The 16,116-nt window shown below is 37.2% G+C and overlaps 1 protein-coding gene across 4 annotated transcripts in view; it reads right to left on the bottom strand.

Moving 5' to 3' along the window:
• The window catches only part of TBL1X (transducin beta like 1 X-linked), a 196,404-nt gene that overhangs the window by 176,260 nt on the left and 4,028 nt on the right, over nt 1-16,116 (bottom strand). Inside the window, exon 1 of one of the 4 annotated variants that reach the window (XM_054078613.1) lies at nt 7,637-7,716. The exons of the other annotated variants lie outside the window; for them this stretch is intronic. The gene's annotated coding sequence lies outside the window, so the exon portion shown is untranslated. Of the gene's footprint in view, nt 1-7,636; nt 7,717-16,116 lie in introns of those variants that run through there. 4 annotated transcript variants of the gene reach the window in all.

Genomic DNA, 16,116 nt, shown 5'->3' with positions numbered 1-16,116 from the left:
TGTGAGGAGCAGGGAGTTGAATTCAATCCTTATGGATCCCTTCAGAGTTGAGATATTCTATGATTCTATAAATGCAAACCACACAAATTTTGTTTCTCAGGAAAACCTCAGTAACAATTAGATAGGTGATGCATGCCCGCTCTAGATCCCCAAGCTCATTAGTATTGCCCAAGGAAAGTTTCTGGACTGACCTACCATCTAGTTTTCACCATACAAACTCTGTCTTCTGCCGTTTAAAAGCTGAAATCAGGCAGAAGTCACTCTAGCAGTCCGCATGAACATGCCCAGGGCACAAAAACTGACGATTTCAGTTTCTTTCTCCTTTCAACTTTTTCATGCTCTTACATTCAGGCAGTCCAAAGTAAGATCCAGTGAAATGGCTATACTTGTCAACTGAGCAAAACACCTAAATAACATAACAACCCCCACAACCATAGCCAGTCAGGCCATTTAACAGGGGGAAAGCACGGTGCTTTTTATATACTTCCTCACTGAGGGGTAAGATAATGGTCACCGTCATCCAGATTTCATCTTCAGCTACTCAGTTTCTACCTCTGCCTAACTGGGTAATGGCTGTGCGGGAATGGTAAATTCAAACCAATGGGCAAGAAACAAGCTTCAGAGAAGTCCATACTAGTATTCCACTCTAAACAGGTCTGATTTTAACAGACAATTGGATTTTTTATTCTAAAGGCAGTAATAACGAGATTTTAATTAATGCTTAAATAGGATGAATTCATAAAAAGACTAATTATTTGAACTGAACACCATATAGTGCAGGTGAGCCTAATACACCTGTTCCTCAATCTATTATAATCTTGAAATTACAAAAACATACAGCAAATTAAGCTCTCTGGACACTGATATTTCTCTGTCTTGAAATTTCCTTTATTTTCTGCCACGAATTCTGACTTGGACTGGAACAGTCACTGATATATGATAATCCGGTATGTATTCACCAGCGGAAAACCAAACAATATATTTTTTTAAAAAGTACTAAAACCCAGAAAAAATTTCATCTCACACTACACAAGTTTAGCTTCTAATCCAACATACAGTCTTTATTGTTTTGTTACTGACCGCATAAATGGCAGTAAAATATTCTGTTACACATTAGGCTTTTGGCTATCAGGTCTTCCACTTAGTTATTGCCATTTCTTCTCTCACTTTTCCCCCATTTTAAGATACCACCAGTGTGAAATCTGGTCAAACAAGTAGGGTAGAACAGTTTCACAGTGTTAATTAGCCCAAATTATTATGTTTGCTTTCATAGATTTGGAAATGCATTTCATGTTATTTTTACTATTTTAAAAAAATCTTTACTATAGGGTAGCACATCCAAGAGACTGGATGGGAAAAACAGTGACCTTGGAGGACTGCAATAAAACTGACTGTGACAACAGTGTCTCGAATACACAAAATAAGCAAAAAGAGAAGGGAAAAAAGAGAATTACACAGATTTACTTTTTATAATAACTTCATCTATCATTTGCCTAAACATTTCAGCTGTTGTACGAATCCAAGATTGAAGGGGTAGTTTTAAATATGTGCATGTATTAAAAGATGAGAAAAGAAAATATTGTTTTAAAGCTTACATTCCTTTTATCTTCTAATTAATAGTATCTTTGTTATTTTAGGAGCCTCCTGGGTATTTAGAGGGCTAAACTGCAATAAAACCAAGGTACATAAATGAAACCTATTAAGGTCGTCTTAGTCAATAAAGACTAATTGCATCAAACAATAGCCGCAACCATGGGACAGCCCTTACCAGCGAGCAGCAAAGGAGGAGGGCATCTTGTGTGGTTTCTGCCATGCAGAGAAGGCTGCTCCTTCCTCCTGAAGTGTGACACCTCCAACCCTGCTGTTGCACAGTAATATTTCAACAGCCATACGGCTATGACACACAAATTTGGCCTTGGTGCCTCACATTGTTGCTGTTAACCTCCTCCCTGACTTCCCAAAACATCTCCCGACAGATGCATTTTGCAACAGTGAACATGCGTGGTAAAGTTTACTTCCCCGCACTCTTTAGGGAGAGTTACGGAGGGTCCATCAAACGTATCACACTGTCCCAGAAGGTGCTTTATCCAAGTCAAGAGGAGATTTGTGTGCACCAACATGCATGAGCAGCAAGGAGCCAGCTGTGACACTGACAGGTGGCCTTCAAAGCCCATCAGCTTGTGAACATGGCTTCTGTCAGGGCTGACCTGCCGGACCCCAGTATGGGGGACACATGAAAGAGAGCCAAACAGACTGACCTCAGAGCAATTTTGGAAGATATGGTAACCAATGTATCTTAACATAAAAACAATCTACATTGTTTCTGAAAAGGGCTTCCTAAATGAAGTCTAGTGCCTACCTTAGCCTTTGAAAAATCCTGTGTTCCAGTCAAAGAGGGAAAAATTACCCCCAATATTTATAAACCACTCAAACTCTTATCTCTACGCTGCCTGGAGACAACACGACTTCCCTTTGTCCTACATTATGACCTAGACTGAATATTTACAGCTTTTTCTTCATCTGACTAAAGTTTCACCTGCAATCTCCGCATCCGTCTTTTCGTTTTATCCTTTGAATGCCAGTACTATTTCTTTAATTTCTTTACCAACAGGCCTCCTTCATCTCAGAAGAGGAGCATCACCTTCTCTAAGGACTACAACGGGAAAAATGAACTGTGACTAGACAATGTTTGGAAGATGTATTTTTTGCTTTTAGTTGCAGAATGAGTCTGCTTTGCTAGTGGATACAAAATCCAGACTGGAGATAGAGATGTTGAGATTACTTGAAAGAAACTTTCAAAGCACAATTCTACACAGGTATGTCTCATGAGCAATTAGCAGAGTTGCTAACTTTCTCATTACTAAATGCTGCATTGTTTACATACAAGTCTGACAGACTCATTCTTCCTTAAGAGCATTGTGGGTGGCAGTCAAACATCCCTTCACTTCGCTGAGTGGGGACTTGGAGGTACAGGAACAAAGATAAAATATAAACCACAAAGGCCAACCATAAGGTCCAGCAACTGGTTGTTCACTGCCCATTGAAAGCTTTTAATAACTGGGTATCGTCCTTGAAAACTACAAAGTAGAAGTAAGATGAATTTTAAAGCATTTCTGCTCTAGACAGGAAAATTCTTAGAGATTGCAAACTAGTAATTAAGGCCAAGCCCTAAACACATGCACGCACACACACAAACTCTCTCTAAACTTTCTGCATGTGAGCACTGCTGTTTACTTACATTAAATTATAGTGCACGCAATTAAGCACAGGCATAAATACTGAAAGGCCATATGCTACGTGAAGGAAATGTCTGGCCTACAAGGAAGGGATGTTTCACAAAAATATTCTTTACATATAAAAATACATTTGGAAGGGAAGTCTCTCTTTTTCCTTTCCCTCTCCCCCATTTCTTTTTTTAAGTCAAACTCTAACCTTCAACTTAAATATATGTATCAAAATGCAGCTAATGCACTTTGGTTTTAATGTTTAAGAAAGGGAAGGCTAGGTGTTAAGGGAAGAAATGGCTTTGTTAAGTTTACTCCTACACTGAGGGAAGTTCAAGGAGGAAAGAGACATATCTGTAACTGGTAAAAAGATCAACGCTAAACATAGCTCCTTTCTAGATCAGTGTCAACCTCTACGGTATTGGTAATCATACAACACCTGAAATGGTCTGCAAAGTATTATTACAGCAACAATTGGAATAAAAGTGTACATGTCTCTGTAAGGAAAAACAATGGAGAATATCAACATTTTGGCCTAATTTTGATCTTGTATCATCAGGCATAATCAGTCCCTTTACATAAATACTCTTTTTATCAGCAGCAATTTAATTAAAATGCTTGCAATTATAACAACAAAATTACAGTTTTGTAAAACAAGAAAATTGTATTTACTAGAAAACTAAGTATATCTTTCCGGCAGCCAAATGAGTGGATATGATCTAAAGATATGTTGCTTAAAAAAAAAGTGAGGCAATTCTATGATTTAGAGGACTTGAAAACACTAGCATGTCATTTTCCTTCTCCCCAAACATACACCTAAGTGTACCAGAATAACCATGAATAGCAACTGTTCTCATAAGAATGTTTTTCATGAAAAGTTCACTTTCCCTCCCACAGACATCAAGTTGACAACTGAGAATCAATTCAAAAGGTAAGCACCTATGTCCTAAGACAACCTTCAGTACTCAGTTAACAAGTCTGTCATCTGCTTCATTTTATTTTGGTAAGGAATGTTAAGGGTTGGTGGGTTTTTTTTGCTTTGGTCTACTTTCCTTTGTATTTTTTAAGGATTCATCAACATAAAAATAGCCATCTATTAACACCTGTAAAACCAATTTCCTCTTTCAGAAGGGCTACTTCTCAATCAAAGGTTGAAAACTCGTGCTCTGTAAATGCTTACCTTCCATGAGATCATAGCCTCCTTAAGCCACTGGTGTGCCACCAGCCTAAACCAAACCAGCCTCTGGTAAGAACACCTGAGAAGATCAAATGTGAGGAATACTGGCAAGGGTGCCTCTCTACAATAAAACTGCACCATATCAAAACTGTTGTTTGCTTCTCTTTCTTGCTCTCTCCATCCTCAACAAAGGAACATAAAATCTAATAAGTGAAGCAAGATCTACAGGATCAAAACACAATTTCTCACCAGCGTCATGTTACATACACAAACACCTCACTAAACATCACTCTCCAGACGAAGTAGACCAGGCTACAACAGGCTTTGAAACTATCAGGTTCAAAAACTATGAAACCAATCGTGAGAGAAACCTCTGTGAAACAGCAATTGCAAAAGACCAACAGAAAATCTGTCAGTTGGGTAAGGTGTTCCTCCTGCCAGGACCAAATTACACTCCTTTTCTTCACCCGATTATAATCTAACCATGAAAGGTCTTCAAACAGCAGCTTGCTGATATACCACAAACTGTCCTTATGTTTTCACTATTCTGGGAAGGCGGGCTTCCTCCTTGATTTGAACAGAGACTCATAAGGATACAAAGTTAGATGCTGGTACAACTATGTAAGTACACATATTACTCATTGTAATCGGTTGGAGCTGAAGAAATAAATGAAAACTGAAATGGCCTCTTCTCATCACAGGCTGCATGCTCCTGCGACAGGGCCCTACTATTCACTTTTTTTTTTCCCTCTCTCTTTACGGCATCAGCAAGATTCACAACTAAGATATCTAGGAAATTTTGTGAAACAAAACATAGTAAGTACTAAATAACAATTCTAAAGAAAGAAATTAAGTAGTGTCTGTAGTGTTGGACAATTAACCCCAGACTGTTTAGCAATGCAAAGTTGTTATATTGTGATCAGCTGTCAGAGACTGATAACTGAATCTTTAAATGTATGTCTAAAATTTCATTTCATAATTTCTCTGGCTTGAAATTAACTGCTGATATTTCAACACCCTAGAGTATGCCTCATACAGGTCCACATCCTCAACCTAAGCAAAAAGAGAAAGAAATGAGAAGGAAGTCTAAATTACTATTTTAGAGGTCCTAAACTCTTCTGTGGACAGAAACAGCTCATCACAGTTTGTTCTTCACATCAAATTTCTTTTAATAAATATCTTCCACTAAACTCTCCTTAAGCAGCATTCAGACATCTCTAAGGTACTGAGAAAGAAAAAACAAACAAAACCCACAACAACCTCCAAGCCTGTGCAATTTGCATATAATTCTTATATAGTAAATTTCATCATTTGATACAGTACTCACTTCTAGATATTCATACATATAATTAATACTAAAACCTGTTTGAGAAGCAATTGGTCTTCGGTTTTGGGTTTTTTTTTTTACTAGGTCACTACACTTCATATTCTTGTTTCTTTATGGGTTTTGTTTGTTTAAAAAAGAACAAGGTTCCCAGTTGCTACTATTTCAACCACGAAACATGTTTTCACAATTTCAAGATAGGAAACATTTGTAATAAGTACTAAATAAAAGCACCACTACATAATAGCCCATCTTTCCACTATGTCAAATGTAACATTAAATAACACTAAACACGTGGGAAACAAACTCGTTACCAATTCACAGTAAAGACCCTCCAACTTCAAGACAAACTGTACACCACCTTCACAGAGTCATCTCTATTTTAAATGTGAGGAGCTGTTTCTGAGGATCAGGACCAAATTTTGCCCTTTCAAGAAGCATATGAAGATAGGAAAAAAAGTCTATACACAGACTGGCAGTAGTCACTTGGTAGGATTTTTTTTAAGAACTACTTTATTTAACTTGGGGGAAAAAGAGGAAGGTGCTCTCGTCAGAACATTATGATGTACCCCTGTATCTAGACTACCAATTAAGAGTAATTACTTATCCAGGCGCTAAGCAGCCACTAATTCCTCTGGTTTCCATTGGAGCTGTACATACTTAAACTTTCTGAAAATGAAGCCACTTATTTCGGTATCCATAATCGAAAACACTGGCCTCTCAAAGCACCCAGCAAATACACATTCTAGAGACACAAATTATTAACAACATAACCAGCACAAGCCATAGTCAGTATACAAACAGTATGAGTGTCTGTCATAAAAAGCACTGGAATAATGAGGTGCACATAACCTTAGTGTTTACTTCCACACAGGTTAAACCCAACAGTCTGATCTTGCCTGACAGCACCCCCAAACAACCTCTGGCTTTAAATCCAGGTCACTACACGATGAAGGCAAGTACTTTGCTCCTAAAAAATGTAGTCAGGAGAGGGATATTATCATGTGTTTATCCAAGCTACCGGTGGTCTAGTTGAAGTAGCCTACTGCTTTTTGGGAAACCGCTTAATGCCTCTAAATGCTCACTAGATGACAGTCACAGCTATTCAAGGAAGTTATAAGCAATTAACCGCCTTTGGAAAAAAAAAATGGATAGTCTGAATTACCTTTTGCACTGCATGTGTTAGGATGGTTTTAAGACTGAAGGTAACAGCTGGTATCTCAGTGGGACTGACTTGGGTTTTGGTGTCATAATTATATGCTAATATATCTAGAGGGCAACAAATTTTGTTTAGAAAGCAGAAACAATAACAAGTTGAGCCATCTGAAGTCCCAGTAACAAAGCAAGCTACTGGAGTGACAAAGTGGCACTACTGCACCACTTGGGAAAAAACAATAATGGCATACAGCACACATAGCTTTAGGAAGCTCAAGAAAGCAATTTTGGGGAAGGAAATCACATGTATACAAACACTGATAATAAATAATAATAAACAGACGGTCTGTTCATTACATTATGCAGAATCTGGAAGAAATCATTATTCATCTGCCTGCCTGCTCAGTCTGTATTTTAGTGCAGTCTGCAGGAAATAATTTCCAACATTAAAAAAAAAAGAAAAGGCATGCAGGTGGATGGTTTTGTGTATCTGATTTCATCAGAACTCTGAAACGTAAGTGCTGGAAACCAGAATAATCAAGTGAAAGACTACAGAACAGACTAAACCCACCTCAAAACAAATGAAAAAAATACATGTATATATATGCATTACACAGAAATCAGAAAGAGGGACTCATCAGCTCCTCAACCCAAAGATTATTGGGCTGAAAACAGAAAATCTAGTTAGCAAAAATATTTTGATTACGTGACTTTCCCTTTGGAATAAACTAGCAAGTAGCAAGGAGTCAAATTTACCTTGTCCTTTTATAGGCAGGTCTTGAAGAAATATAGCAACACTCATAATTTTCAGTACTTCTAAAGATGTCATATTCTAATTACGAAGTGCTGTTAATCTTTACCCATATGTTCATGCACAAAAAGGTAAAATGAAGTTTATTACGTTTCAGTCTAAGAGGTTAACATATTACTGCTTATTTTTATTGGCAGTGTGCCCAAGTACCCCAGATTTGTAAGACTGATAGTGAAAAGGAAAATATTTCAGGCCTCGAAGAGAGCATATCTATGGTTGCCTGGAATGTGTAAACAGCCAGAGCCTGTTTTACTTCCCACCCCCACTTATCACCATACACACCTCCTCTACCTAACTCCTCCTAACATTAACATGGAGCGCTGTTCTCAAGCAGGAGACAACAGAAACGTAGTAACATCAAGTAACAAAATTCCTGACATTTTAAGATGCAAGATTCAGATTTACTGAAATGTGATTATACCATATAAATGGCTGGAGTCTAAACAAAACCAGTACTGTATAAAACCCAAAAATAAAAACAAAAAAAAAAAAGGAAAAAAAAAGAAAAATCAATTGAGCAGGCTCGCTGTGTGACAGACTTGATAAATACAAACTAAAGGAATCCAAATGCTCCTCTCTGGATTATTCTTTCTGCAACTAAAGATCAGCCAGATCCGTGTTCTACCAGAGAACACTGATCCCAGCCCTACAAAAAAAGAAGGGACATTTTCATAAAAATCTACACAATACAAAACTGATGCCAAAAGGTAATGTTAGTATAAATTACCTTTCGTGAAAACAAAGATTATTACTTGCATAATGATATATACACCCACAAAGCAGTAAGTCATAAAAATAGATATCATCACATCCTTAAGAAGTTTACAATATAATTAGATCAGTGGTTTTTAATCTCTTTAAATTTGTAGACCTATAAAGATACCCAGTACAGTGAATTTGAACAGAACGACAATAGACTTCCTTCCTCCCCTCCCCCAGATCACTAGAAAAACAGCTCGTGTGTCCCCTAGCAGCCTGCAAGCCGCGGTCTGAAACTACAGAATTAGAGAACTGGTAAATATTACTGCTGTTATTTACCTAGTAGCACTAGTCTTTAAAAACAAACCAAACAAAAATGCACCCAAAAAACCTGCAGTTAGAACGTCTGAGCAAAAGGGTGTGTACGATGGGAAGCTCAGAAAACCTGAGAGAATAAAAAGGTTAAACTTTTTTTTTAAAAAAAAAACCCAAACATATAGTATACTATGGAGTCAAACACTGACAGGCAGTTTCATAACTTTGTTTACAAATAGTAGGTCACACAGCCCTCATATTTTTTTTTCTTTCTTTTAATTTTACCATTTTTATGAACGCATTTGGCTGACATTCAAAAGAACACATCCATAGACTAATGAGGGTAAAATGCTGGCTCAAAGGAGACACAAGCAAACGGTCTGTCGGTAGAATATTTGCAAACAGCTGAAATCAATAATAAATTCAACCTAACCAAATGCAATGCATAAAGTAGAAATTAAAAGACTGAGGCAATTGGCAAATACATAAATGATGTTTCAGGCCACAGGGCATACTTTCTCACATACGTTAGCACGTTAAATAGGCTGGCAAGACATTCACTCCACTTGACACATCAGAGAAATAACCGAATGTATTTCCAAAGACAAAAATAACAACAATGCTAACAGCATAAATAATTATATATTCATGTAGAACAACTATTTGTAGAATGTTTGAGTCACCAAATGAAAAAAGTTTGAGTCAAAAAAATTATTTTTAAGGTCAGAAAAATAAACTTAATGCTCCTTCTGCGTAATTTTCCTTGTCCACTGTTTACAAACACAGAGCAACCACCCCAGAGGAAAACAGTAAATTAAAACAAAACACATACACTGGATCGCCAGTACACAAGCATGCCCATTCTAGGGTTTTGGGTTTTTTTGCGTTTAGAAGCACTGAAACCTTCATATCTATTTCTACATGGAATCTAATATGAAGGATGAATCGTTGTGCTATCTGTCAGTCTTCTGCCTCCAACTGAGCCTCCCTGGTGTCAACCATGCCAGCTGCAGGACTCCTACCTCCAGAAGGCTTTGCTTAGCAGGCGTTAACCAGTCGGCTGAGGTAGGCTTGGCACCGGGGTCTGTACAAAGTAATGAGAGCCAGACTGCTGAGATTCATCGTAGAATGGATTAGAGAAAGTACAGCTCCAGCCTCCAGCCAATGTAAAAGGTGTGAGATATATCTACTGCTGCGTGGCAAGGCTGGCACGTGAGGTCTCAACAGAGGGTATGGCATTCAGAACCCTTTTGCAACAGACAAGCATCAGGTGCCGGACCTGACGTGTTGGGCTTTTATATGACTGGTCACACTTGGCAGAACAGTTTTGAGACTATACGTGATCTAGACAGGCAACGACAAGAGCATCCTGCCACTGCTTGCCAGTTGCTTTATGGGTGGCTGCTGCTGGGGGTTTGTAGACTTTTTGACGTGGGTTGGCCTGAAAAAGGAAGGGCGCTTGACTGATAAATTCAAAGGTTTCCAGCATCCATTGAAGCTGGTCACTTTTCAATGCATGTGTTTGGAACCTCAAATCGCTAAGTCTTACACTTTAAACTGCAAAATATTAAGCCTAAGTAAATTTCAGTATAGCCAACACAGCTCCTACATGTTATAAAGAAAGGGGGCTCTAAATCTCAACTTCATATTTGTCAGCTACAGAAAGTTCAAAAAACATTGTGAAGATTCAGATAAGACTGTTGTTCAAAATAGATCATGGAAGTTACGCTATACAAAAAAGACTACTTATGTGGGATACGAGAGAGGAGAGAGACACCGCAATCTCTGTTTCATTACAAGGACACGGGCTGTCAGGACTAAAGCTAAAGTCACACACGTCATCAGTTGCTTTAAAAAAGGCTCAGAAATGTTTACTTAATCAGTCAAGAATCTGTGCTGCCATCATATAAGGCCTGATCCTAGAAGTCTTCTGCACACGCCAAATATGTTTTTGCAATGATCCGGCCATAGCTATAACAGGATTTGTTGAACATTCAGAACACAAATATATAATCAACTCTGTCCTAGCTGGCATTACCCATGTATAACAACAGAGCTGACAAAGAAAAACTATGGAATGCAGAAAATAGCCACTGAAATGAAACTTATTAAATTTCATTAGAAACTCAAACTGTTTCCATTAAGAGAAAAAAAAAAGTTTTAAAAAAAAGTTTAAAAGTTTGGAAAAAGCCAACAGAGGCTTGTTCAAAGGCAATCTAATACCCTAAACCAAGAAACTTACATATTAACAAAAGATTAACAAATAAAAGCAATCATTACTTCTGAGTCTAAACTCACCACCAAAAGGGAGCCAAACTTTTTTTCCATAATTTTGATACTTTGTTATCCTTGTTTATAATTTGATGGAAAATAAGATTGTACTTTAGTATGTATAATTTTACATTCACATTTTTAATGAACTAGCAACAAAATAAATTGACCATCTGTTTTGATCTTTAAAATTCTTCAAAACCATTCATTAAAAAAATCTTCACAGTAACTCCATATGATGGTAGGCAGATAAACCATTTACATTCCATTATAAGTATCCAGCTGTGGAAAGGAGTGCCCTATCAATTGCCTTGTAAAAATGTTAAGGCACGGGGTTTTTTTATATGCAAATTTACTTCATAAACAGGGAAAAGCATTGTACTTCAAAATAATCTCATGGTAATATGATGATAGGACCAAATAACTAGAGAAGTATTCACTGTAATTATCTGAACACTTTTTAAGTACGTACAGGATACAGGTCACTATGTATTTTTAGTAAGAGGATAATAAATTTCTTTCACACTGGACTCCGTGTACATCTGCTACCAGCACACACCTTATCTACAAAGCCACCATTCACTCAGTATAGTCAAATTGACAATGTGTAACTGCATTGAGCATGTTGCCATTGGAGAACACAAAACCCTTCCATGTTTCAAATGTATTTTTTTAACACAAAATACATGCTGTTGGTAATGTAATAGATACCACGAAGAATAAATTGCTTACCCTAAGCAAAATTTAAAATAAAAAATTTAATCCAGCAGTAAGCATATATGCATACAGACATGCAAAACATCAGAGAAACGCACATAAATAAGCCACTGGTGTAACCACATATCAGAAAATACCCATCTATCATATATACTACCATCATAACACTGAAGAAATGCACAGGAATGTTTTGAAGGCAAGTCATCTTAGCCAAAAAAAAAAAAAAAAAAAGTTCGGAAAATTCCTAAAAAAATCTTTGTTGTCTGCTTGACAGCAGGTTAAAACCAGTATAGCCTAGCTTTTGAGCTATCCTGCTCCCATTCTTCCTTCCTCCTACCTGCAAACTGCCCATCAGGGCCTAAACTACACTCTATTTTTCACATAATCTCTACCCAGCATTACCAGACTAGGTAGTAAAGACAGGATGACGGTCCTCCAGAACAGTTAATTTCATTCATCAGCCGTGAAAGTAAACATTAGGTTAGCGTTCTAGTAAATTTGAGCTGTGTGTAACAAATAGGTTCTTTTCTTTTGCTCTTAACATTGTACTTAAGGCCATCCTTTCAGCTTGTCTTATGTTTTTTTTCCAAGCACATAAAATCCTGTGAGAATGAAGCTGGATGAATTTCTACAATACACTGTCATGCACTACTGTTAAAATAATTGGGTCATTTAAATTAACTGGTTATGTAAGATACTTATTGATACAAGGAGAAGTATCAGAGCTGAGCATGTTTGGCTTTCTTAATATAAAAACAGATTCATACAGATGCAAATGAGCTTTGTTAATGAGTTTTAATACTTTCAATCAAAAAAAAAACAGAGTAACAGACAAAATGAAAATAAACCTTGAATATATTTCACAGAATGTCACAAAACTTGTCTTCTGGACACCACGCAACGTTACTAAAATGTACCTGCTTCTGGTCTTTACTTTCATTTTTGAGTACTGGGATAAGAAGGAAGATGTGTTCCTAATTAGAATATTCCTTGGGCCTGCCTTTTATCTGTGACTTCCATATTACATCATCTTAGTTTAAAAGTCAACAAATTAAAAAGGAAACTATATTAACTACATAAAACTAAAGCAGTTATTATATCAAAAAAAGGCCAAAGCTCAGTCCAAAAAGTAAAATAAACACAGCAAAGTTAAGCCACAATTGAAGGAGATGAATGCATGTAATTGGCAGCATTACCAACGCCTTCTGAAATAAAAACCAGAAAAGACATGGTGTGCTTCAGTCAATTCTATAATCAAATTCCTAGAGATCTAATTCATGTGTGCCTGTAAATGAGCACAAGAAGAGTTAAGTTTGTTTTGTGACTGTAAAAAGCAGCAGATAGATATCCTTGGAAACTAATCCCCACAGCATGAACAGGCACTGTCTGCTTGGATTCTCTGTCCTACCCCGTCAGCAAAGCTCGATCCTATCCGTGGAGAACACTAGGGAAGAGGGCAATTTTGCCTCAATCTCTCTGTTGAAATCAGGGTTTAAATTTTACTTTTAAGAGCAAGCAAAACCTGAACAGAATTTTAAAGGGGGAAAAAAAAAAAAAAAAAAGAAAGGCGGAAAAAATGAAGAGGTTACTTTGAAGTTTGAATACATCCCCCAGCCACATACAGTACCCCAGTTGTTGCCTCCTGGTCTCGCCATGCTCAGTACAAGCACAGTATCCATCCATGCCTGACTTTGCCACATTTCAGCAAGGACATCATTAAAGGGCGCTGCACGTCTGTCTTTGCCCAGCCTGGCCCAGTCCTACACCCCTTTTGCCAGTTCTATGCCATCCCAGGTGCTTTCGACTGGGGCCTTAAACCTGAGCATATCCTAGTTTAGGGTTGGAGAACCTACCCATCACACTCCAGCAGAGTTTTCAAACTTCAGGGTGACTCCTTTTTTTTTCCAAAGTTACTTTTTGGACTACCTTAACGCTATCTACATACACAGACAAGCACATGACAATTAGTGTAGTTCATTTGAAACAACTAGTATTTGTGACACTGATTACTGGTTAACAACCCCAACTGAGACTTACGTGCCAGAAGTCTTAATACTAATAGGTCTCTGGACGCACACATATCCTCTGCCAGTAGAGTAGCACTTAGACTAAACTCACTGGCATAGACAACAACCAACTACTAGCTGCTGAACCGACACTAAAGCCAGCATATGGTTATAACAATTCCTAATTGTAAGCGGCCAACACATATGGATTCACAAAACATCTTTATTTTTACTTTACACAAATCTGATCTATTTGTTAACTGTACACTATAAAGTTCAAAAAAACATCTTTTCAGCGGTTTTGCTGTAGGTTACTAGGTTGTGTTCAAACTGGCACAAACTCATCAGTGACACCTCTAAGCATGAAATGTAACAACACCAGCATATATGTTAATCATAACAATGCAACGACATCATTTCAGCAGTGCTATTAAAATATGATTATCTGTTCAGAAATATAAATCGTGAATAGTTGGCTTCACTCTTGAACTGCAAAGAATATTCTGCATAGTTTCCATTCACTGGTATGGGATTGATGGAGAGCTGATACTGCTACACAGCAAAATATAGCAGAAGCCAAAGTTGTAAATCCAGTGCAGTTTGTTGCCTTCAAATAGGAGCACAACAAATATATTATTCTGCAGAATGACAAAGGGAATCTAGCCACCAAAAGAAAAACCTCTTTGTTTTCTTCAAGATAATGTCAAAGGATATTTTCCAAGTATTTTTAATGCCTAAGGGAAAAATGTTGCTTCTTTGCTCTATCAATAATTTATTGCTGGTATGAGAAAGTTGTGTTTCAATAGAAAAAAAAAATAATAAAATCATGTTTGATGTTACCACATCTTTCCACCTAACAAAATTATGATTTTATGTAACAAAACGCATTCTAAACCCACTAGCGATAGTGAAAGGTTAAACTGTAACTAAGGATTTGGAGCTTAAATGAAATTTTGGTCAGTAAATGCAATCACATTTTGCATGGCAGTGGAGTGATGTATAGAGCAACTGTTACATATTAATGGAGAGCACTGCTTTTTGAAAAGCCTTGCTTCACCTTCCAATGGCAAAGAGTCAATAAAGCTTAGCACTTAATTAGACAAAAGTATTTTCATATGTTTATATATACACACAATTATTAGACATTACTAGTGCTACTCGCCTGTTCATAAACAGGCCACAAGTCATGTCATCTAAGCATCAAGGGGCACTGTTTTATCCATGTGTTGTACCATGTAACTTCTCATACCATATGAGCAAGACTCAACACCCAAGCCAAACTGGATTTATGAAATATTATTAGCTAAAATCTCAAAATAATTACTTCTTCATACTACAATACTGTTGTCATGATCTTGTATTTCATGGACACTATTCGTTCCAACTTCGTATAAAATTATGAATCTTTCCATGCACTCAAATTTAAACAGGACAAGCAGACATGTATTGATTGTCCATATTACAAATAGAGAAGGTCAAGAAATGGGGTTAAAAACAGTGATGTCCCTTTTATTGCATAAAGTCAATGAGATTATAAAAATGCATGAGAAACCATCATATGCACCTAACCCCAAGCTTCTTTTCCTACTGCAGTCAAACTAGTAACCCACAGTAAAGGAAGGGACTCGTGGCTGGGACTTGCACAGAGGATTACAGAGGCAATACACAAAGGCAACGCACAGACTGCATGTATACTTCATGTGTACTGCATGTACACCAGCATACTCTTCTTTCCTCAAGCAAGAAGTGAAGAAATCCAATACCTGCTGCTAGAGTCCAATATTTTAAAGGTATCTATATCATTTAAATGAAATACAAATACACAACAAGAAAACTAACGTAAAATACCTGTGCTCCGCAACCTTAAAAAACAGTCACGTATTCATGGTTAAACTTCCTTCCAGTTAAGCTAGCAGAAGTAATTCTATATTCCTGTGGGATTACTTAACATTAGTAACTATAATTTACAAATCTCTGTCTAGGATAAGATCTACATGAGAAGAAAACTGGTAAGAAATTATGACCTTCTCTCACAAGGTGGAACATCCTTCTTTGATTCCCCGTAGCTTTCACACAGTCCTAACTTCGGGAGAAGCTTCTTGTAAAACCAAATACTGTCAGTCATTCTTAAATGAAGTGCCACAAAGGGAAAAAAAAATTCTCTACAAAAGAAAAGGAAAATAACCTAAACCCCATTTTTCACCTTTGGATGTTTGTTTTACTACCATTAAAATGACAGATTTTGTAATGACAGGAAGGCTGCTATTCCTATGTAGAGTTGCAGTTCCAATGTTGTTTTTTTTATTTCAACCAACTTGTCCAAGTAGGCCATTTGGTATAAACCTATAAATGGCACCCTGGGGGTCTGGGTTCTTGCTGTAAGGAGGTCAGCTATTTCCTCCTAACTAAAAATAGGC

Source organism: Cuculus canorus, chromosome 1 (genome assembly GCF_017976375.1).
Source record: "Cuculus canorus isolate bCucCan1 chromosome 1, bCucCan1.pri, whole genome shotgun sequence".
Classification (NCBI taxonomy): Eukaryota; Metazoa; Chordata; class Aves; order Cuculiformes; family Cuculidae; genus Cuculus; species Cuculus canorus.
The sequence above is the reverse complement of the archived record's forward strand: the minus strand, read 5'-3'. Positions and strand labels throughout refer to the sequence as shown.